The 22,801-nt window shown below is 46.5% G+C and overlaps 1 pseudogene across 1 annotated transcript; it reads right to left on the reverse strand.

The window, feature by feature from the left end:
• Positions 1-950: 950 nt before the first annotated feature.
• Positions 951-14,559, reverse strand: LOC143862071 (transcription factor ICE1-like; annotated as a pseudogene). Its single transcript, XR_013240141.1, has 2 exons — positions 13,571-14,559; positions 951-1,660 (listed from the first exon to the last, which is right to left on the reverse strand). The product of XR_013240141.1 is annotated as a transcription factor ICE1-like (transcript).
• Between the last annotated feature and the right edge of the window lie 8,242 nt (positions 14,560-22,801).

The raw sequence follows: 22,801 nt of genomic DNA on the forward strand, positions 1-22,801 counted from the left end.
AAGGAGCTCTACGTCAAGATGGAGAAATGCTCTTTCTATCAAATGCTGATTAAGTGTAGAAGTCAGTAGGCAAGCTATTACGTAAGATTAGAACGTCACCCCTCAAAGTCTCATTCAAGCATAAATAAAAGAGGGGACTGAACTAGTCCTGACCCTCATCAGAGAAGCGCTTTGCTACACGTTCGGGAATCATAACAAAGGAAAAACACTTCTAGTAAAGGATACAGCTACAAAAACAACATTTACTAATGAAAAAGCTTTCGAGGAGACTAATGACCCTTCATGCTACTCACTAGTAAAGAATGAAATAAAAAACTACAAAAAATGTCAGGGGGCATGAAAACCTTAACAGGGATTCGATAAACGAAAGCCACAAGATGAACATCAAGATTTTACATGGTTCGACCAAGATGCCTACATCCACAGGCGAGAACATGATATTCCACTATAAGAAAAACAATATACAAGGATTACAATTATTAACCCTAAACTCATAAACCCGCAACCCTTTCCTTGCCCTCTCAACCAAGATCGTACACAAGAGAATCCCATGAAAAACTCAAAAAAACCCGAGAAAATCGAAGGGAAACTCACTCTCTCCCTTTCTCTTTCTCCCTCCCTCTCGCATCTCTTCTTTGCAGCCGACACACACAGAGCATCTCACCCTACCTACAAGAGAAAAATGGCTGTCTTTTATAAACCTAAAAAAGAGTTGTTTCCTACTTGGTTTCTCCCAGAACAATTACGAAACTAGTTATTTTGGGTAACTAGTGGCAGGAAACCGGGCAACTCCCAACAACTACCTTGTTGACTGTTCACCGAATGCCCAAATCCATTAAATACCTAATAAGAAGACATGTAATAAATTGCTCTGAATCAAGGTCACTAACTAACCTTGAATCAAATTAATGTGAAATCAACCTCACATATACTAGAAATGGGTACAGTTTTTTACATTTATGTATGAAAAAAAAATCAGTAGAGTTAGGTCCAAGCTAAAACAAAAATCATGCTCTTATGCAACATATGGGAATTAGAGTTGTGATTTCGAGAAGACCTCTGTGCTTAAATCACACCCAAACTAAAGGTTAAAAATTCAAGACTCGAGTCCTCTTCGATTGAGTCGTTCGTGTAGGTTTTTTTGAGTTTTACAAGTACTCTCTTGAGTTTTTTTGGGTTAAGTCACCCTCTTAACTTGGCCAAAGTTTTGATCGAGTTGAGTCGACAAGTTCATCTGGGCACTAGACCAGTTTTGGACACTTCTAAGATGGATGTATCAAAGCATGAATTCACATGTACAAAATCAAATGCATGCTAAGATCAAACCCATGTGAGAGAACATCACAAATTTGACAGATCTTATTTTATTCCTAAAATTGCAGATGGTGGGGTGTTTTGTTGCTTCCAAGCCTGCCCAAGGGAATGGCCCACAGACAAAATCTAACCTATAAACTTGATAAGCAGTGCTGATTCACCGAAATGGCTAGGTAACATTACTTGGGAGGCAAATGGATCTACAAACTCCATGACAAAAATCTACAGTTAGTGCCATTGCGAATTCTCTTCTATTGTTGAGCTACATTGTCCCATGGAAGCCGGCAGAATGCAAGAGTACTGCTCTGATCTCCTCTGGATGAACATCAGGGCCGTCCTTGCATTGCTGAAGAAATGGAAACAAACAGACAGTTCAGCCAGTTGGTTGATAAATTTTGAGCCTATTTGGGCTCCCATTTGCAAACAAGAAAAGAATTTTATTTGCAAATGGAGAATTAAACCCCATTAAGAAGCCATTAACTATAGGGGAGTGATAAATCGACTCCCCAAAATGTTAAATCGACCCCCATGTGTCTTTCTCTCTCCTCTAGGTTAGAGAGAGAAAGAGGAGAGAGATAGACACATGGGGAGTCGATTTATCCATTTGGGGAGTCGATTTATCACTGCCCTAACTATATCGTGTACAAAACCATTATAATAATTATTTGCAAATTGTCATATTTAACTACAAAATCATGTGCATGAAAGATTAAAGACAAATAATTGCTAGAGGTATCCAGAGAGGTCTGAGGCCCTTAGTCAAGAGACAAAAATATGCTCTATCCTCACAATAATGAAAAGGGTTAATCCTATTCAAAAAAACTAAAATAATGCAAAGGGTTAACTTACCTAGCATTCTTTCGGATTAACCACTAGATATTTTAGAATATGATTGATCAACCGAGTCAACTTGACTCAGTTCTGAGTCGAACAGCAAAATTTTGAACATTGTCTCAGTTATAGCATCCTTTTCACCTAAGAGGGTTGAGAACTTCTGGGTAAAGGAAAAAGCAAATGGAGACTACAAGTCTCCAATCTCTTTAGACTTCGGAGAAACATCAACAGAAGGCAGAAGGTAAAAATATAGAAACCTCATTTCAATAGGCACCTAAATAAGGCTAGTGATTATTTACAGTATTTTTCATGCTCTAAATTGGAAAGCTCAGAGAATTCAAATTTCCAAGAACTCAGCTGAACCATCAAAAACTCATTTACAGCAACCAAGTCTAGACACCTGTTAGAAGGTATTAGAAGATGTATTGCATAGTGTTACATAGCCTAAGGGCATAGTGGTCATTTGTATGTTCTCTTTCTATATATATCAAAGTAAAGGGAAGTGGGCTTCACTTCTTCTTTTTCTCTTCTTCTCATTCTCTAACATGGTATCAAAGTCTTAGGGGTTTTTGTGCCCTAGGACCATTGGAGAAGCCCCCCCTCTCATTCTTCTCCTTCTTTTCTCCATTCTCTCCCCAACCCCCCCTCCATCGCCCACCTTTCTCTCTCGCCCCACCACCCAGCCCCTCTCCCTCTCCCTTGCTCCCACCCAACCCTTGCCACGCCTCCTCCCTCCCACCCAATCCCGCTCCCCCTGCCCCCCTCTTCCTCTTTCTTTTTCCCAACCCCTCTCTCTCTCTCTCCTTCTCCCACACAACTCTCTCTCTCTTTCTTCCCATTTTCACCCTCCCTTCTTATCCCTCATAAACCCTTAAACCCTTAACCCCCCCTTCCTAAGTTTCTAACCCTCTTTCTCCCTATGGTCTAAATTTCTTTCCCTCTTCTTTTCTTCTTTGTTTGCGACTCCGACCTTTCATCTTCTCCATTTATGCCCTAGAGGCCATATTATGTCTTCGTTTTCTCCTCTCATTCGTCGGAGTTGCGTCACATTATCTCGCCACCCATAGTGGTCTCTTTACGACCTAGAGGCATTCTTCTTTCCATTCTCTCTTGCCTTGCCGTCGTGTGTTGTGTCTATTTCACCTTCGTTCCTTCTATGGACCCCCCTACTATAGAAAATCCCTCTCTCGGACAATCCCTCTCCTCTTCATCGCGTGATGCCTCCTTCCTCTCGATGACCACAATCAAACTTGATGGTTCAAATTACATGAATTGGAAAGTGGCGGTGGAGGTTTATCTCATTGCCAAAAGGAAGGTCTACACCATACGTTGTGACCCTCCTGCGGCTTCGGATCCCACCTATGAGCAGTGGGAGATAGATGATGCTCATATCCGTAGTTTACTCTGGCAGAGTATGAACCCACAGATTTCAGGGACTAGGGGTGGACATGGTTCCGGTTCGAACCGAGGAACCGAACCGAACCGGCACATATGGTTCGGTTCGGTTCCATATCTATATGGTTCGGTTCCGGTTCAGAAATCCGAGAACCGGTGCACTGCTACAGCGGCATATGCCGCAGGAGATCGGTCTGCCCGTGGTGGTGGGACATTTGGCCCAGGCCGTGGCCGTGATTCTGGTGGCAGGGGGTATAGTGGCCGTCCTCATCCATATTGTACACATTGCCGGCGCGAGGGCCACCGTGATGAGACCTGTTATGTGCTACTTCCTGAGTGTCGTCCCCCGCAGCCATCTTATTTTGGGCAATCAGCGCACCTTTCTACTCTCGACGACTCTGACCATCGGGCATCTTCCTCCGGCTCCAGTCCGGCTGTACCATCTTTCACTCAGGCCAATTATGATGAGCTCCAGCGCCTACGCTTGGCCACCCACCCTCCCAGTGCTGGCTTTGCACAGCCAGGTAGCACCCCTGCCTCTCTTCTCAGTATCTCGAGCTCCTGGATCATTGATTCGAGAGCCTCGAACCATGTGACAGGTACTTCATCATCACTCAGTTCCTTTAGCCCTCTTTCATCTCAGTCTATGACCCTCGCTGATGGCCACATTATTCCCATTTCTGGTATTGGGAGTACCTCTCCATATCCTGGTCTTACCCTCTCCTCTGTCCTTAGTGTTCCTCAGTCTCCCTTTAACCTACTTTCAGTCAGTCAGCTTACTAAATCTCTTAACTGCTATGTCTCATTTTATCCATCTTCCTGCTTATTTCAGGATCTTACGACTGGGAGGACGATTGGTAGAGAACGTGAGATAGATGGGCTATATCGTCTGGATGGTGTTCCCACCCGTACCATTTTACAGAGCTCTGTTGATGCTTACCAGTGGCACTGCCGCCTTGGTCATCCATGCATTGAGCGCTTACAACACACTTCTATAGTTTCTGTTCCTATTCAGTCTTTTCAGTGCGAGGCCTGTGAACTTGAAAAACATCACCGTGTGTCTTTTCCCTCTAGGCTTGTTAGTCGGGCCTCGCGCCCTTTTGTTTTAGTGCACTTTGATGTATGGGGTCCCATGAGAACTCCTTCTATTTTTGGATATAGATATTTTGTTGTTTTCATTGATGACTATTCTCGCATGACTTGGTTGTATTTGCTTCGAGATCGTTCTAAGGTTTTCTCTGCTTTTCGTACTTTTCATTCTGAGGTTACAAATCAGTTTGATTGTACGCTCAAATGCTTGCGCACAGATAATGCTAGAGAATATTTCTCCACTACCCATGGGTTCCAGAATTTTCTTTCCAGTCGGGGTATTATCCACCAGTCTTCCTGTGCTCACACCTCTCAGCAGAATGGTGTGGCTGAAAGGAAGATGCGATCTTTACTCGATAGGGCTCGCTCTCTTCTTATTCAGATGCGAGTTCTCAAGAGCTATTGAGGTGATGCTGTTCTTACTGCTGTGGACCCCGATCCCGAGGACGGTGAGCGAGGGACGCGAGATCCCCCGTCAATCCTCTGAGACCTCCACAATGTGAAGGAGAGCTCTACCAAGGAACTCTCGAAATGATGCCACTCACAGCATGGGTGGTGAATTTATATGTATGAGATACCTCTTGATCCGGAGACAGGAGCCTCGAAACCAAGACGCACCTAAAATAACTCAGAGTCGCCATCCAGGGGAGCTGGCCCTGGAACCCCATAAAATACTTTGTTGCAACGGATAACCAGAGATGCAAAGGTTCGTGCCTGGTGACGAATGAGGAAGATCCGAAGAGCACCCCCAATTCGCCCAAGTGCAAGCACCTGGTCTCTTATGCCATTTTCAATTAACTTTGAAGAGTTTTGGGCGAAAATCATCTGAAATGGGAACAATCATCCCCGAGAAAACATCTATCTAAACATGCATGACCCGGGGATGAGCAAAGAAAGCAAACAAATCCTAACTCATCACATCTAAGAAAGCAGTAAACAACCACATGCAGAGCTATAACTAAACAGACAATGATAGATATAATGAGATAAGGAAAGCAGTAAAGATCTATATCTAGACAGATAATCAAGATAAGATAAATGAATAAACGCTATAGCTAAGCAACCAAAGCAGTAGAGTAATCACACTAACATGCGAACCTATGCGAGAGATAAGGTTAAGAAAATAACAATCAATCACATGCTTGAGAAGCAAACAAACTAGAAGCGACGCATGAGAAATCTGAGGCAAGCACACGACAAGCTAAAAGATGCAAGAAAAGAAAAAGAATCAGAAAATCATCGGTATGCGAGAACCAAAAACTGCCAGGAAAAAGAAAATGGAACACACGATAGGCTCAGAGGGCGATTCAAAAGGAATCAAGCCCAACGATCCTAATCTGCTGAAGATCGGACAAGTCTCGCGATCGTCATGACCTATCGTTGGGCTCAGCGAGGACAATCCCTGTGAAGGGACCACGCTACGTCATCGCTCGTCCCAAAACCCGATAAAATGTCAGAAAACCGATGGAAACCGGAAAACCACAATGAAAACCGAAAATAGAATGAAAAGAGGGCTCCGAGTGACCTGGCAATCACCATCCTTGCCCATTTTTGTTTTTGTTTTGAAATGTTTGAAAATATTTATTAAAAAGGTTTGACTGGACTTGGGTGGACCCAAGCTACCTACGTACCCTGTGGAAAGGGATCAAGCCAACGTAGTTCGAAGCAGCTTCTTCGAAAAATATTTTTGGTGTTTTTGATGTTTTTATGTTGTTTTTGGATTTTTATTATTTGATTTTTTATGTGTTTTTTATCCCTTTTGATTGGAAAAAAAGGGGTTTGGATCAAGAGGTTGCCGTCCGTCATAGCCTAAACCCGAGAGAAGTATTCCCAAAATCGATGGAATCCCGAAACTCGAATAGGATCCCAAGGATCGCGAAGAGAATGGTCCCGAAAAGAAAGGAAACCCCTCAAACCCTGTGAAAACCCTGAGGTGAGGAAAATGATAGGAAGGGCAAGGGATTGGCTCAAGAAACATTCCGTCATCGCCGCAACCCGGGAAGACAGTTCCAAAAAAATCGATGGAGAGATCAAGATCTAGTGACGAACCGAATCACTAATGTAAGACCCGAAAATAGGAGTAAGCTCTAGAAATCCAAGATGAATCTCAAACGTCGGCCCAAAACCCGCAGGGGAAAGAGAGAAGAAGAAATAAGGAGGGGTTCCGAGTAGCCTCATCATAACCTAGAACGGTAGTTCTTGGAAAATGTTTTGTTAGTTTTTGGGCCCTTTAATTTTTATTTTATTTTCTGCATTAAGTAAGAGAGCCTTGATATGGGTACTACCTCGTTTTAATGAATGCGCCAAAATCACTTTGTTTTTCGTTAAAGGAACTCTTATTAGGGAGACCCCCAACAATTTCCCAAGAGTGATCAAAGAGGAAACGAGGTGATTATGCGCAAACATCAAAGCAGGGTACTGTCAATATCAATAGCTTGGAGCTAACATTCGCATTGCTACATTTTAGTAAGTCCACAACTTGTCTTGTCATACAGCTTGCCAACAAGGTGGCAAAGGGTTTCATATTTGAAACCACAAACGATATTCTATTGGAAGAGTGCAGGTCAAAGAAGTAGTGTTGCTACCAATAAGTGACAATGCAAGAGTTAGTTCCCCAGTAGGCAAGCTATTGTTGTTCCAAAGGAGAGTTAAAGGATTGAAGCCCAAATGGAGAAAAATGAGAAGTGAAGCTCTCTAATCACAAAATTTTAATATTTGACCTTCACAGATATGCATTAAGGGATATCCTCCTCATAATCATATATGCTGTTAAGCTCATTACGACTACACATTACCAAATCTTATCAAGAAATTTTCCACATAGCCCAGTACCAGTGAAGGCAAATAAATTTAAAAAAATGCACTAAGCTTGAGTAAAATTCTAGAACGCATGCTCATTAACCAATGAAAGAAAGAAAGCATTCTAGTCGGATTACTAAAAGTGAAGACTAAGACAATCAGGCTTTGTGCATTTATCCAAATTTAACTACGCAAATATTTTTAGTGTTTGAAGAAGGTTGAGATATTACCTAAAATGTTGCCCCAAATGTCCAGCCAAGAAGGGTGAGGATTGGATTCGGGAGATGGTCAGAGAGATCACGGCCGGATCGAATGGATGCCGTCGGAGATACAAGTAATGACGATTTAACAGGGCGGCTCGCCGTAATTCATGGAAGAAGCCTTCGGATGGGGTTTATAGAGGGTAAGTAGAGGGGTTTTCCAAGATGGGTTTTGAGGGCTGTGAAGATGGTATTGGGATGGTGGTGGGTGAAGAGGGTTTTGAGGTTGAGGATTGGGCAGAAACAGGGGATAGGGTGGCCGGAGTTGGGAATGGTGTAGGGGGACGGTGGCTGTGGCAAACAAGAGTGAAAAAGAAGTGGGTTTGAGAAGAGGAAAATGGAAGGATGGTGGTGTAGAGGTGAAGGTGGAATCTGGTTGGCGGTGGATCTAGTGGAGGAGATCCGACCGGCAAAATGGTGGCTCTGATGTGGATGGTGTCTCTCTCTCTCTCTCTCTCTCTCTCTCTCTCTCTCCAGAAAGCCCTCTTTTTTTCTTTTTTTCTTTCATCCTCTTCTCTGCAAACAGCTCCGGTGATGGGGGCCGGAAAAATATGGGAGAATGACCGGAGGTGGTAGAAATGGTTGCTAATGGGTTTTGGGGTGAAGAAGTAGTTAGTGAGAAAGATGGGGGTTAGATGTGGAGGAGGAGAATGGAATGGCAAAGAGGGTTTAACGAAATCTGTTGAGGATGGGTTTGGATTCCGGTGGGGTTTGCCGGATTTCGGTCGGAGAAGATGGGTTTTAAAAAAAAAGAAAATATAATGGGTGTGGTTGATGATGGCGAGGATGATGATAAGAGGTTAGGGAAGAAGAAGATGGTCGGTGGGTGGGTGGAGGTGGCACAGCCGGAGCAAATGGCCGGAGATGGTGAAGATGGAGGTGGCGGCTGAAATTGCAGAGGTGAGGGTTGCGGTGGAAGAAGGGTTTGGTAGATAGAGATGGGGTGGAAGAAGAAGGAGATGGCCGGAGGTAGATATGGGGGCCGGAAGTGATGGGGCTTGCCGGAGATGAGAGAAAACGGCCGAGAACTCCCCTCTTCTTCTCCTCTCCTTCTCTCTGTAAGTTTTAGAACATAAAAAAAAAAAACTCCCTTTCTCAAGAGCTCCATTTTGGGTTAAATAGTTAGAGTTATTTCCACTGTTGATCTCAACCCTTAATTCGGTATCTTTCCCTCTTGATTGCTCCCAGCCCTTGATCCTTGTCTTTGCCCTAATACCATCCGAGAAACCCTAAAAATCTAGAAAGCTCTAATCTAATCCAAGCCCTACACTTCACTTTTTTGATCCTACAGCCCGTGTTTATTGCTTGCAGGGGAAGCAACACTCATTTTATAAAATACCCCTAGGATAACGTGATTTTAGCCTCCTACCATTAGGCTCTACTTGCCTTCTCTTCTCATCAATGGGCACCCTCACTTGATTGTTTCGCCCCTCTCTTCTAAAAGGAAAATATGTCTGCCTCCCCTTTAAAAAAAAAAAACTCCCTTTCTCACGAGCTCCATTTTGGGTTAAATAGTTAGAGTTATTTCCACTGTTGATCTCAACCCTTAATTCGGTATCTTTCCCTCTTGATTGCTCCCAGCCCTTGATCCTTGTCTTTGCCCTAATACCATCTGAGAAACCCTAAAAATCTAGAAAGCTCTAATCTAATCCAAGCCCTACACTTCACTTTTTTGATCCTACAGCCCGTGTTTATTGCTTGCAGGGGAAGCAACACTCATTTTATAAAATACCCCTAGGATAACGTGATTTTACCCTCCTACCATTAGGCTCTACTTGCCTTCTCTTCTCATCAATGGGCACCCTCACTTGATTGTTTCGCCCCTCTCTTCTAAAAGGAAAATATGTCTGCCTCCCCTTTCCTCCTCGGACAGCCCTCCTTAGCATATTTTCTGCGCTACAGGGGGTGGTCTAAGCAAGGAAGGGGAAAGGGCGAATTATTTTCCCCTAGCTATTTTTCCAGGGAAATGATATTGACACATCCATATTTTGATAATTACACTCTCCTGGCTTGTCTTTTCTCACTTGTGGAGTATTATTTTATTTTACTTTTTTAAAATGTAAAGACCATTTGATATTCCTTTAAATCCCAAAACCAGCCGGGTTAGTGAAAATATAAAAATATGACTGTGCCAATATACATCGGAGCCCGGGGGCCAAACAGGGGGGTGCCAACACCAAAATTCTGGGATATTTTGTAAATTTCATAAGTTTCAGAGAATTGGGGCGGTTAAATGGGGGTTATCAGGAGTTCTGGGGATCATCTAGGCTTCTAAGGATTTCAACAATGATCTGCAGAGACATATTTTTCGGGTTCTTTTGCATTGAAGGCTCGGTTCTTATGAAATTTCGGGGATATGCTTCAGGCACTTGAAACTTGACATTTGAGACCCGAAAATTTGGTTTCGGGACTCAGATTTTTGGGATTTATTCAATTTTTGGGAAATTTGGGTCAGGTCAAAATGGGGTGTCTACAACTGCATGCTACCTTGCCAACCGGCTTCCATCCTCGGTTCTTGGTGGCTCTTCCCCCTTTACTGTGTTATACCCTGGTCATGACCCCTGTCCTATCACCCCTAGAGTCTTTGGGTGTGTGTGTTTTGTTCACCAGCTTAGTCCTGGCTTCGATAAGCTGGACTCTCGAGCTGAACGGTGCATCTTTCTTGGGTACTCCCGTACCCAGAAAGGTTATCACTGTTACAGTCCTCGTCTGCGTCGGTCCTTTGTGTCTGCCGATGTCACATTCTTCGAGTCCGAGTCCTACTTTGTATCTTCTTATGAGACTCCTTCCACAGTTCCTGACTCGGACCTTTCTCTTCCCCTCGCAGCCCTTCCGGCTCCTCTCCTCAGCCCTCCTGTATTGGTTCCTGAGACTACTACTATCTGTGATCCCTCCTCTTCACTACACGCTCCTGAGGCTACTGAGGCTCCTCCTCCTGCTCCTACGCAGACATATCCTCGTCGGCCGCGATCTACAGCTCATCCTCGTCGGCCGAGATCTACAGCTCATCCTCCTCCGCCCACGCCCTCGCCCTTGCAGCCGGAGATCCCACCTTCCACATCTCAGGTACCCATTTCCCCTAGTTCTACTTCAGATTCTCCCATTGCTTCTCCTACTCGTTCTCACAGTACTGCTCATCCTATTTCCTCTGTTGTTTCATATGACTTTCTCACCCCTATGTTTCAGAGTTTTGTTTCCTCTTTATCCTCTGTTTCTTTACCAGCTGCTCTTGATCATCCGGGATGGCGTGCGACCATGGATCTTGAGATGCAGGCACTCCAGGCCAATCAGACATGGGAGTTAGTTCCTCTTCCTCCTGGAGCTCGTCCAGTTGGTTGCCGCTGGGTTTATGCCGTCAAACACTTACCTGACGGTACTATTGAGCGCCTTAAGGCGCGGTTGGTGGCCAAAGGATATACTCAGACCTTTGGTGTTGATTATTTATGGACTTTCTCGTTGGTCACCAAGATTCCGTCGGTTCGCGTACTTCTCTCTCTTGCCGTTACGCATAACTGGCCTCTGCATCAGTTAGATGTCAAGAAGGCCTTCTTACATGGTGAGCTTATTGAGGAGGTGTATATGGAGCAACCTCCTGGGTATGTTGCTCAGGGGAGATGTTTTCCTCAGTATGTCGGTTACGGAGGTCTATATATGGCCTCAAACAGTCCCCTAGAGCCTGGTTTGGACGATCCAGTGATGTTATCATGCGATATGGCATGAAGCAATGTGCAGTTGATCACTCCGTCTTTAGTTCTCATTCTACTGCTGGTTGTGTGGTATTGATAGTATATGTTGACGACATCATCATTACAGGCGGTGATTCAGAGGGGATACACAGGCTGAAAACCTTCTTGCAGAAAGAGTTTTCAACCAAAGATTTGGGTCGTCTCAGATACTTTCTTGGCATTGAAATTGCATATTCTACTAGAGGTCTCTCCCTCTCACAGAGGAAATATGTTCTAGATCTTCTTGAGGACACAGGTCACCTTGGAGTGAAACCTGCGTCTGCTCCCATGGACCCAAATGGGAAACTCCTTCCAGAAGAAGGAGATTTATTAGATGACCCTGGCAGATACAGGAGGCTGGTGGCTAAGCTCATATATCTTACAGTCACTCGTCCAGATATATCTTTTGTTGTTGGTGCAGTCAGCCAACATATGAGCTCACCCCGTACTTCTCACTGGGCAGTAGTGATTCAGATTCTTCGCTACTTGAAAGCAGTGCCAGGGAAAGGCCTCCTATTCAAGAAGCATGGTCATACCAGAGTAGAAGGCTTTTGTGATGCGGACTGGGCAGGATCTCCAGCAGATAGAAGATCCACCACTGGATATCGCACCTTTGTTGGCGGCAATCTAGTGTCGTGGTAAAGTAAGAAGCAGGACATAGTCTCCAAGTCGAGTGCCGAATCAGAGTATCGTGCTATGTCTCATACCAGTGGAGAGCTTATTTGGTTACGTTCTCTCCTTTCAGAGATTGGTTTCTCTTCATCTACTCCAGCTCAGCTTTATTGTGACAATAAACCTGCTATTCATATAGCTATCAATCCAGTCTTTAATGAGAGAACTAAGCATATAGAGGTTGATTGCCACTTCATTCATCAGAGGATACAAAGAGGCGAGATTCATGTTTCTTTCACGAGATCAGCTGATCAGTTAGCTAATGTATTCACAAAGCCCTTAAGCTATATAAAATTGAGTGACATATGTAACAAGCTTGGAATGTACAATATATACATTCCAGCTTGAGGGGGAGTGTTAGAAGGTATTAGAAGATGTATTACATAGCCTAAGGGTATAGTGGTCATTTGTATGTTCTCTCTCTCTCTCTATATATATATATATATATATGAGAAAACGGTTCCTACACATGTGTAGAGAGTTCTCTACACACTAGCTTAAAATACAGTGGGGGCCCACATTGTTTGGGTGATCCAAGCCATCCATTTTAAAGGCCCTCACATAGATAGGGTGTCTACAAAAAATCTGATCCATAGGATCATCCCAACCCTACGATTTGTGGAGGTAAAATGGATGTCTTTAAACCTTCACAAATTAGTCCATTTTTTGCCTCCACAGTTCGAATGGTTAGGATGATCCTATGGATCTGATTTTTTGTGGACACCCTATCTATGTGAGGGCCTTAAAAATGAATGGTTTGGATCACCCAAATAATGTGGCCCCCACTGTATTTTAAGCTAGTGTGTAGATAACTTATCTACACATATGTGTAGGAACTGTTTTCTCTCTCTCTCTCTCTCTCTATATATATATATATATGAGAAAACGGTTCCTACACATGTGTAGAGAGTTCTCTACACACTAGCTTAAAATACAGTGGGGGCCCACATTGTTTGGGTGATCCAAGCCATCCATTTTAAAGGCCCTCACATAGATAGGGTGTCTACAAAAAATCAGATCCATAGGATCATCCCAACCCTACGATTTGTGGAGGTAAAATGGATGTCTTTAAACCTTCACAAATTAGTCCATTTTTTGTCTCCACAGTTCGAATGGTTAGGATGATCCTATGGATCTGATTTTTTGTGGACACCCTATCTATCTGAGGGCCTTAAAAATGAATGGTTTGGATCACCCAAATAATGTGGCCCCGTATTTTAAGCTAGTGTGTAGATAACTTATCTACACATATGTATATGTGTAGGAACCGTTCTCTCTCTCTCTCTGTATATATATATATCAAAGTAAAAGTAAAGGGAAGTGGGCTTCACTTCTTCTTTTTCTCTTCTTCTCATTCTCTAACAACACCAAAAACATGCATAAAAATATTCAGAAAAAAAATGATTAAGTACACCTAAGAGATAAAGAGTTTTAAATTGCTCCAATTCATTACAAAGAAAATACCACTGTAGAAATTCTTACCTTGCTGATCTTGGGAACTACAGACCTCAACATGTAGAGCCTGTCATTAAGCTTCTTCCGACACCGCCTCTCTGCCATCAGATTCTTCGCGGGGAAACCCTTCTTCTTCCCCTTCTTATCTCCAAACATGATAATGCTATTCAAATTGAGATTCTTCCCGCCATTCTTCGTGTTCTCCTCCATCTTCCTATTCTCCTCAGCCTCATCTGAGTCACAATTCAAATCCAACCCATCGACTGGTCCATCTCTTCCTCATTGTTCTTCTTCCTCTTGTATTGCCCTAAATCCCTCCTCCCAATACTACTATTCCCCTCCACCCTCAAAACCCCCAAATTCAAACCCTTCTCCGAATTCTGTCTGAGGGAAGCTCTATTCTGAAAAAAGAGTGGGTTGCGCTCTGTTAAAAAACAGTGCATTCCCCAAACCCTCAAAACCCTCAAAACCTGTCGGATTGAAATCAGAATTTTCGGCTAGGAATCAAATGGGTAGTTGGCAATTGGTTAATAAAGCTCAAATCAGGACAACCCATTTGACCCTGAGAGGTCATTCCCCTAAACCCCATCAAAACCTCCTCTCCTCTATTCATCAGAACAGGGGAATCCGATTCCTGGTTCACCAGAATCGGCGCAACGAATCCCTTCTCGAGATTGATTTCTTGGGGGTTTTGGATGCTATGAAGGTTATGGTGAGATGGGTTTTCTATGTTGTTCACATACCATTCCTCTTCGAGCAGGGATTTGAAGGTTGAAAAACCCATCTCGTGTTGTTTATCGTTGCTCTTAGTCCATGAAACTTCGTGCTCTTCCTCACCTTCTTCTTTTTCCATCCAGATAACTCCATTCACCCTTGAAAGCATCTCTAACAAACGTTTTCCTTTGTTGAAGAGAAATGAAAAGTTGTTAAAAAGAGAAAAAAGAAAAGGAAATGTGATTTTCAGCACTCCATTTGGAGAGGGGATGGATAGGGATGCATGGTAACGTTCTTCTGACCACTGAGGACCTCTGTTTGTCTCTCTGCCTTCATGCGAGTAATAATAGAAAACGTTCTCATTTACAAAATTACCCCCGAATGTTTTCTCAAAATTTCTATGTCCACGATTTGTTTTGAGAAATGGGAAATAATATCAGCACCAGTCATGTTTTGATATTTTCACTAACTCATCTTGTCTTTTAGAAATCCAAAAGGTCTCATAAGCCAAGTAAATGAGAAAAGACAAGCATGGTTTGTGCAATTATTAAAACATATTGGTTCTGATATCATTTCTCTTTGATTTTTTCCTTTTTTTTTTTTTTTTTTTTTTTGAGATTTTTGTAATCTAGAGAGAGGGAAAAAGGTTGATAGGAAGTACTATATTTTCTAATTGAAAAATCTGCATGCATTGACGAGCTCTTTGTCATTTTTCTAAGAAAATATGCTCTTGTTGGCTAAGTTATGATAGGAATGAGTTGGGTCGTGTACACTTTTGAGCGAAAATCCTACTGTAATGGGTCCATATGATAAAAAGCTTTTCAATGGCAAGAACTTTTATTTCACTCGGTTTTGTAATAAAAAGAGGGTGCTGACAAACCAGACCTCTCTCCTTATCGTCACCTCGTTTTGCCTCTTCCATTCTTTCCCACTACAAGAAATCCCAACCAAGACGTGTTTAGGACTACATCAATCAAATAAATTGAACCAAGGATCTCAGCTTGATTAGGAGTCACAGGAATTCCATTTGTAATGAATCTGGTTTCAAATGGAAATATGGAATCCCCATCTTCATACTACAGACGTATGAAAACAGTCCAAAGATTGTGAACAAAACTTGGCTCAGGTTCTCAGACCCCCTATAATAGCAAAGAGTGTGGGGGTGTGGAAATATCAATTCCATGCTTACTTTTTATTTTCATACTTCCACACCCTTTGCTATTAGACTATTAGCAAGGGGTCTGAGGAAAGTTCCTCAGACCCTGAGCCAAGTTTCGTTCAAAGATTGTAACCTCTGAAACAGCCTTGCCTTCATTCACTGTGTTGGTAATCTGCTTGTAGATGGATGAGCATGGATTAAGTTCCTCCAGGCTTTCCAAGGAAAAGAGTGGGACTCCCAAAGCTTTTAATAGTCAATTCCCTACAGGTAAAAAGTTCAAAAGGGGACGAATGAAAACTACTAGGGGGAAATCAAAATACAACTATCCAAAAGTCACTTTCTATTTCGAATATTCTAATAAAAAGGTCAAAGAAGGTGGCGCCCACTATATGAGAGTGATTCTAGAATTTAACCAAATTCACTCAGTGCCTAATTATAAAATTATAATTAGGCTGTTAGGTCTAAAATTGGTAACAGGTTATGGTAGGGCCGGAAAGGTTGATCTGGGCCTGAAGGGCCGATCTGAACCTGAAGGGCCGATCTGAACCTGAAGGGCTGATCTGGGCCTGAAGGGCTGATCTGGACCTGAAGGGCTGATCTGGGCCTGAAGGGCTGATCTGTACCTGAAGGGCTGATCTGGGCCTGAAGGGCTGATGGAGTCCTGCGCTGCACAAGAGCACAGGCAAGAAGACAAAGGGTCAGACGACCAACCCGGAGTGGTGCTCCGGACGGGCGCTTCGACACTCAAGTCAGTATGAGCAGGAGTGCAGAGCAATGTCAGAGCAAATAACTTAGGGTTTTGATCTTAGATCCCTCACCTTAGCACAAGTGAAGGCTATTTATAGTGATTCTGAGCCACCTGTCCAGGACAGGTGGTGGCCTCTGTATGGACCAGGTCTCATACCTAGGAAGGGTAGGTGGAAGTCCCTGATTGGTCCAGATGTCACACCTAGCAGGGACAGGTGTTGGCTTTGCAGCGGTCCCTGTGAGGGCCACATGTCAACAGCCAATTGGTTGCTGAGTTCGGACCTCATCAGTGCTGAGTTCGGACCCATTAGTGCTGACTCCGGACCCATCAGTTGCCCCCTGGTTCTCCGAGTCGTGACAGCGGCTAGGGGAAGCAAAAAGAGGGTTAAAGCAGCATCTGGCCGGCCTTGAGGCCTCTGGGCAGCCGAGGCCGGCCTCAGGCATGGGCCAGAAAAAACCGCGGCGGCCAAGGGCCTCTGGGCGGCCTGGGGCCTCTGGGCGGCCTGGTCTGAAGGAGCACGGCCGGGCAGGAGCCCCTGTGCAATCCAGTCTGACCGAAATTTGAACCAGAAGTCTGGCCGGCCAAACTTCCTGGGCGTCGTGTCCGGGCAGATCTCCTGGACGGGGCGGCTAGGCAGGACAGGTCCTCTGTCGCCTAGTGAGTGCGTCGTATCCTGTCCGGCTTCGGCTAAGCCTTCTGGGCGGCTAGGCCGGGCAGAAGTTGCACTGGAGGTCTGTCCGTCCGAGCCTTCTGGGCGGCTCGGCCGGGCAGAAGTTGCACTGGAGGTCTGTCCGGCCGAGCCCTTCTGGGCGGCTCGGCCGGGCAGAATTTTGTCTTCCAGCGAACGCGTCATATCCTGTCCGGCTAAGCCTTCTGGGCGGCTAGGCCGGGCAGGTCTTTTGTCGCGTAGCGGTTGCGCCATATCCTGTCCGGCTTCGACTAAGGCGTTGGACGGCCAGGCCGGACAGATCTTTTGTCTTCTAGCGAACGCGTCATATCCTGTCCGGCTAAGCCTTCTGGGCGGCTAGGCCGGGCAGGTCTTTTGTCGCGTAGCGGTTGCGCCATATCCTGTCCGGCTTCGGCGAAGGCGTTGGACGGCCAGGCCGGACATGTCTTTTGTCTTCTAGCGAACGCGTCATATCCTGTCCGGCTAAGCCTTCTGGGAGGCTAGGCCGGGCAGGTCTTTTGTCGCGTAGCGGTTGCGCCATATCCTGTCCGGCTTCGGCGAAGGCGTTGGACGGCCAGGCCGGACAGGTCTTTTGTCTTCTAGCGAATGTGTCATATCCTGTCCGGCTAAGCCTTCTGGGCGGCTAGGCCGGGCAGGTCTTTTGTCGCGTAGCGGTTGCGCCATATCCTGTCCGGCTTCGGCGAAGGCGTTGGACGGCCAGGCCGGACAGGTCTTTTGTCTTCTAGCGAACGCGTCATATCCTGTCCGGCTAAGCCTTCTGGGCGGCTAGGCCGGGCAGGTCTTTTGTCGCGTAGCGGTTGCGCCATATCCTGTCCGGCTTCGGCGAAGGCGTTGGACGGCCAGGCCAGACAGGTCTTTTGTCTTCTTCAGATGACCAGATTTTCTGGTCGGCCTGAAATGACCTCATTTTCTGGTCGGCCTAAGATGACCTCATTTTCTGGTCGGCCTAAGATGACCTCATTTTCTGGTCGGCCCGAGCCCTTTTGGGCGGCTCGGCCGGGCAGAATTTTGTCTTCTTCAGATGACCAGATTTTCTGGTCGGCCCGAGCCCTTCTGGGCGGCTCGGCCGGGCAGACTTTTGAGGTGTTTTTCCACTAGGGCGGGTCCATGGTTGGAACTGATCTCCACACCAAATTGGACGCGCCGGAGTGCACCACTGCCGCTCTCTAAGTCTGCAAACACTTAGGCTGAGAGCTAAGTCTGCAAACACTTAGAGTCTTTTGGCGTCTAGCGATTGCACCATATCCTGTCCGGCTTCGGCGAAGACGTTGGACGGCCAGGCCGGACAGGTCTTTTGTCTTCTGGCGAACGCGTCATATCCTGTCCGGCTAAGCCTTCTGGGCGGCTAGGCCGGGCTGATCTTTTGTCTTCTTCAGATGACCAGATTTTCTGGTCGGCCTGAGATGACCTCATTTTCTGGTCGGCCTGAAATGACCTCATTTTCTGATCGGCCTGAGATGACCTCATTTTCTGGTCGGCCTGAGATGACCTCATTTTCTAGTCGGCCCGAGCCCTTCTGGGCAGCTCGGCCGGGCAGACTTTTTGTCTTCTAGCGAACGCGTCATATCATGTCCGGCTAAGCCTTCTGGACGGCTCGGCAGGGCAGACTTTTGAGGTGGTTTTCCACTAGGGCGGGTCCATGGTTGGAACTGATCTCCACACCAAATTGGACGCGCCGGAGTGCACCACTGCCGCTCTCTAAGTCTGCAAACACTTAGGCTGAGAGCTAAGTCTGCAAACACTTAGAGTCTTTTGGCGTCTAGCGATTGCGCCATATCCTGTCCGGCTAAGGCGCTGGATGGCCAGGCCGGGCAGGTCTTTTGGCGTTTAGCGATTGCGCCATATCCTGTCCGGCTTCGGCTCTGGACGGCCAGGCCGGGCAGGTCTTTGAGGTGGTTTTCCACTAGGGCGGGTCCATGGTTGGAACTGATCTCCACATCAAATTAGACGCGCCGGAGTGCACCACTGCCGTTCTCTAAGTCTGCAAACACTTTGGCTGAGAGCTAAGTCTGCAAACACTTAGGCTGAGAGCTAAGTCTGCAAACACTTAGAGTCTTTTGGCGTTTAGAGATTGCGCCATATCCTGTCCGGCTTAGGCTGTGGACGGCCAGGCCGGACAGGTCTTTTGGCGTTTAGCGATTGTGCCATATCCTGTCCGGCTAAGGCTCTGGGCGGCCAGGCCGGGCAGGTCTTTGAGGTGGTCTCCACTAGGGCGGGTCCATGTGGTTGGAACTGATCTTCACACCAAATTGGATGCGCCGGAGTGCACCACTGCCGTTCTCTAAGTCTGCAAACACTTAGAATGAGAACTAAGTCTGCAAACACTTAGAGTCTTTTGGCGTCTAGCGATTGCGCCATATCCTGTCCGGCTAAGGCGCTGGATGGCCAGGCCGGGCAGGTCTTTTGGCGTTTAGCGATTGCTCCATATCCTGTCCGGCTTCGGCTCTGGACGGCCAGGCCGGGCAGGTCTTTGAGGTGGTTTTCCACTAGGGCGGGTCCATAGTTGGAACTGATCTCCACACCAAATTGGACGCGCCGGAGTGCACCACTGCCGTTCTCTAAGTCTGCAAACACTTAGGCTGAGAGCTAAGTCTGCAAACACTTAGAGTCTTTGATTGGAGGAGCTGGCATATATTAGTGACTCAAAAATGAGGGACACTGTTTAGTGACAACTCCACTTTATTTCTCTTTGAATTACAGAGATTCTTTACAGGCCTTCAAGCATTGGCTCTGAGGAACTGAGCAAGATCTTGCTGCGCGGCCTCTGACAGGGCAGAGCCGATCTGGACAACCCTCAGGTAGTCATCGCTGTACAAAGGGACGCATTCTTCCCTTTCAGTGCCGCTACATAGCACCGCCTCGACTGTGGCTGATCCCCTCTGAGAACCCCTACACCTCCTGGTGTAGTGAACTTCATCTTCTGATGATAGGCGGAGGGAACAGCTCGGAGGAGATTCTGGCCGGGGCGTCTCAGGATAGCATTGTAGGCCGACTTGGCCCTTACCACCAAGAAGTTCACCATGGCGAAGGACTGGCAGGGCGGCTCCCCGATAAGAACTGGAAGCTCGATCTGTCCTTCAACTTTGACAACTTCTCCGGAGAACCCGAACATATCAGAGTTGGCCGGCTTCAGACGGTCAGTTCCGATCAGCATCTGTTCGAAGGCATGATAATAGAGGATGTCTGCAGAGCTCCCGTTGTCGACTAAGATCTTCTTCATCTCCCAGTTCGCCACCAGCATGGTGATGACCAGGGCATCATCATGCGGGAGGATCAGGCCGTCGAGATCTGCATCTGAAAAGGATATCTCGTTCTCTAGCCTGACCTTCTTGCTGCAGGTATGGACGGTGTTGACCTGCCGGGCGTAAGTCCTGCGGGCTGATGAAGAGGTTCCTCCTGCGGTCGGCCCTCCTGAAATGGTACCAATAACACCATGAGGTTGAGGTTGAGGTACCTGAGGAGGGGGGCTGGCCGGGCAGGAGCTTGGATGCGGTCGTCCAGAGGTTGAGCGCCCCGGGGGCTTCTGCCTCTGTTCCTCGGCTTGTCCTTGCGCTCTCTTCTGTTGTCATTATTTTTTAAGTACCTTCCGAGGTACCCTCTGCTGATCAGCTGCTCGATCTCCTCCTTTAAATGAAGGCACGCATTGGTGTCATGGTCGTGGTCCTTGTGGAACCTGCAGTACTGAGACATGTTTCTTTTCCCCGTCGAGGTTTGCCTCTCCGGCCACTGGATGAAATCCTCTTCCCGAATGGCTGCCAGGATCTGTGCTCTGGACGCGGTCAGCCGCGTGTAATGCTCTCTCGGGTGGGGGCTTCTCTCCTTCTTCTGAGGTTTATCATCCCTACGCTGCTTGGTAGGGTCCTTCTCCTCAGGCCTTCTCTTGCTAGCAGAGTCCAGGGCGGCGAGAGTTTCCTCCACCGAGATGTACTCCTCCGCCCCGGCCATCAGGTCTGCGAGGGACTGCGGATTGCGCCGGGCCACTGCTCGCCTGAAGTCAATTGATCGGGCGCCGGCCAGAAGGGCATTCGTGGCCGCGGAAGGATCCAGGTTGGGAACCTGAAGGGCTTCCCTATTGAAGCGACCAACGAACACCTTCAAGGCCTCATCATCTCCCTGTCTGAGGGCCATCAGCGAAGCCGTCGTCTTCCTGGGTCTCCTGCTGCTCATGAAATGGCGGGCCAGGTCATCCCCAAAATCATCAAAATTGTCCACGGACCTGGGTTTAAGCCGCGAGTACCAATCCCGCGCTGCTCCGGTCAACGTGGTGGGGAACGCCCGGCAAAGGAATCCATTCGACGCCCCGTGGAGGAGCATTGTGGTCCTGAAAGTCTCCAAGTGGTCCACGGGGTCGGTGGTCCCGTCATACTGCGGAATCTGCGGCATCTTCTAGCCCGCAGGGGCCTCTGCGCTGAGCACTCTGTCCGAAAATGGTTGAGCGCTTGTGAAGATCCGGGAGGCAGGTCGGCCCTGCTCTCTGGAGAGCTCTTCGATCCGGTGGTCGATCTGCTGGATCCTTCGCAACACCGGGTCCTCTCTTTCCTCAGCCCGGTGGACTGGCCTCTCTCTCCTTGCTGGCGGGCTCATAGCCGATCCGGACTGACTGGCCGGACTCCTTCGCCGGTGCCGCGATCCCTCTCCGTGCGTGGCGTCTCTCTTGCTGCCATGCCTTTGTACGGAGGGAGATCGTGACCGGTGATGTAGGCGAGGCTCGGGGCTGTGGACCCCGATCCTGAGGACGATGCCGAGGGACGCGAGATCCCTCCTGCAATCCTCTAAGATCTCCACAAAGTGAAGGAGAGCTCTGCCAAGGAACTCTCGAAACTGATGCCACCCTCATAGCATAGCTCGAGTGGCGATATAAAAAGAAAGAGATATGTCTTGATCCGGAGCCAGGGCTCGAAACCGAGACATACCTAAAATAAACTCAGAGTCGCCATCCATGGACATGCCATGGAACCAAAACAAATGCTCTGTTTGCAATGGATAACCAGAGATACAAAGGGTCCGTGCCTGATGACGAATGGGGAAGGGGTTAGGCGCCCCCAATTCGCCCAAGTGCGAACACTTGGTCTCTTATGCCATTTTTCATTAACTTCGAAGAAGTTTGGGTAAAAATCATGTGAAATGGGAACAAATATCCCCGAGTGAACGTCTACCTAATCATGCATGACTCGGGGATGAAATAATAAACACACATAAAATAAAATGAAAGATGTGTCACCTAAGCATAGCTAGGTTATGAGTGACATGCCTAATGGGTGTCTAAATTCTGATGTGCAAACACATGCAAGCTACAGCAAAAGGTATAGGATCAGTACGAGAAAGTAAGAAAACACATCAAAACATATAATAACAACATAATAAATCCTAAGACTCTAAATTATTAGCCCGAGTCCTCGGATGGTCTGGTATTCATCCAAAGAAGCCTACGTATCCCCGCCTCCACGAGAATCAAGGCAACGTAGTTCTTCGCGCCTATTCTAAGCTATGATGCCTAAGACACCTAGACCTCTATCCTAGACTCGATCTAAAAGACCGGACTAGTTATTAAAGTTTATTATATGATTATTTAAATTCCAGTGAATTGTGGATTTTAGGACACCATATATGCCCTAACTAAATGCAGATTAGCCCTAGGCTAATGCAGGTGGTTCCTACAACCTATGTGTAACTAGGCTGTATTTCCTAAGAAAAACCAAAGGTGGACTAACGTATCCTACTCTAGTCATCACTCGGCGATGTGGATCGCCGACTGACCGGACGGAGGCGCTCCTATAACTCTAGGACAGACCCCTAACTCTAAAACAAGCACACAGCAAACAAACAATCAAACAACCTATCAAAAGAAAAAAACCTAACTCTAAAAACTCTCTATCTAGGAGAAACTCCTAACTCTAGAGGAAGATCTTTTGAAAACAAGATTTTAAAGGTTTTTGAAGAAGGTTTAAA

This window comes from Tasmannia lanceolata, unplaced genomic scaffold (assembly GCF_043159265.1).
Source record: "Tasmannia lanceolata isolate RefF3 unplaced genomic scaffold, GAP_Taslan_0.1 ptg000037l, whole genome shotgun sequence".
Lineage (NCBI taxonomy): Eukaryota > Viridiplantae > Streptophyta > Magnoliopsida > Canellales > Winteraceae > Tasmannia > Tasmannia lanceolata.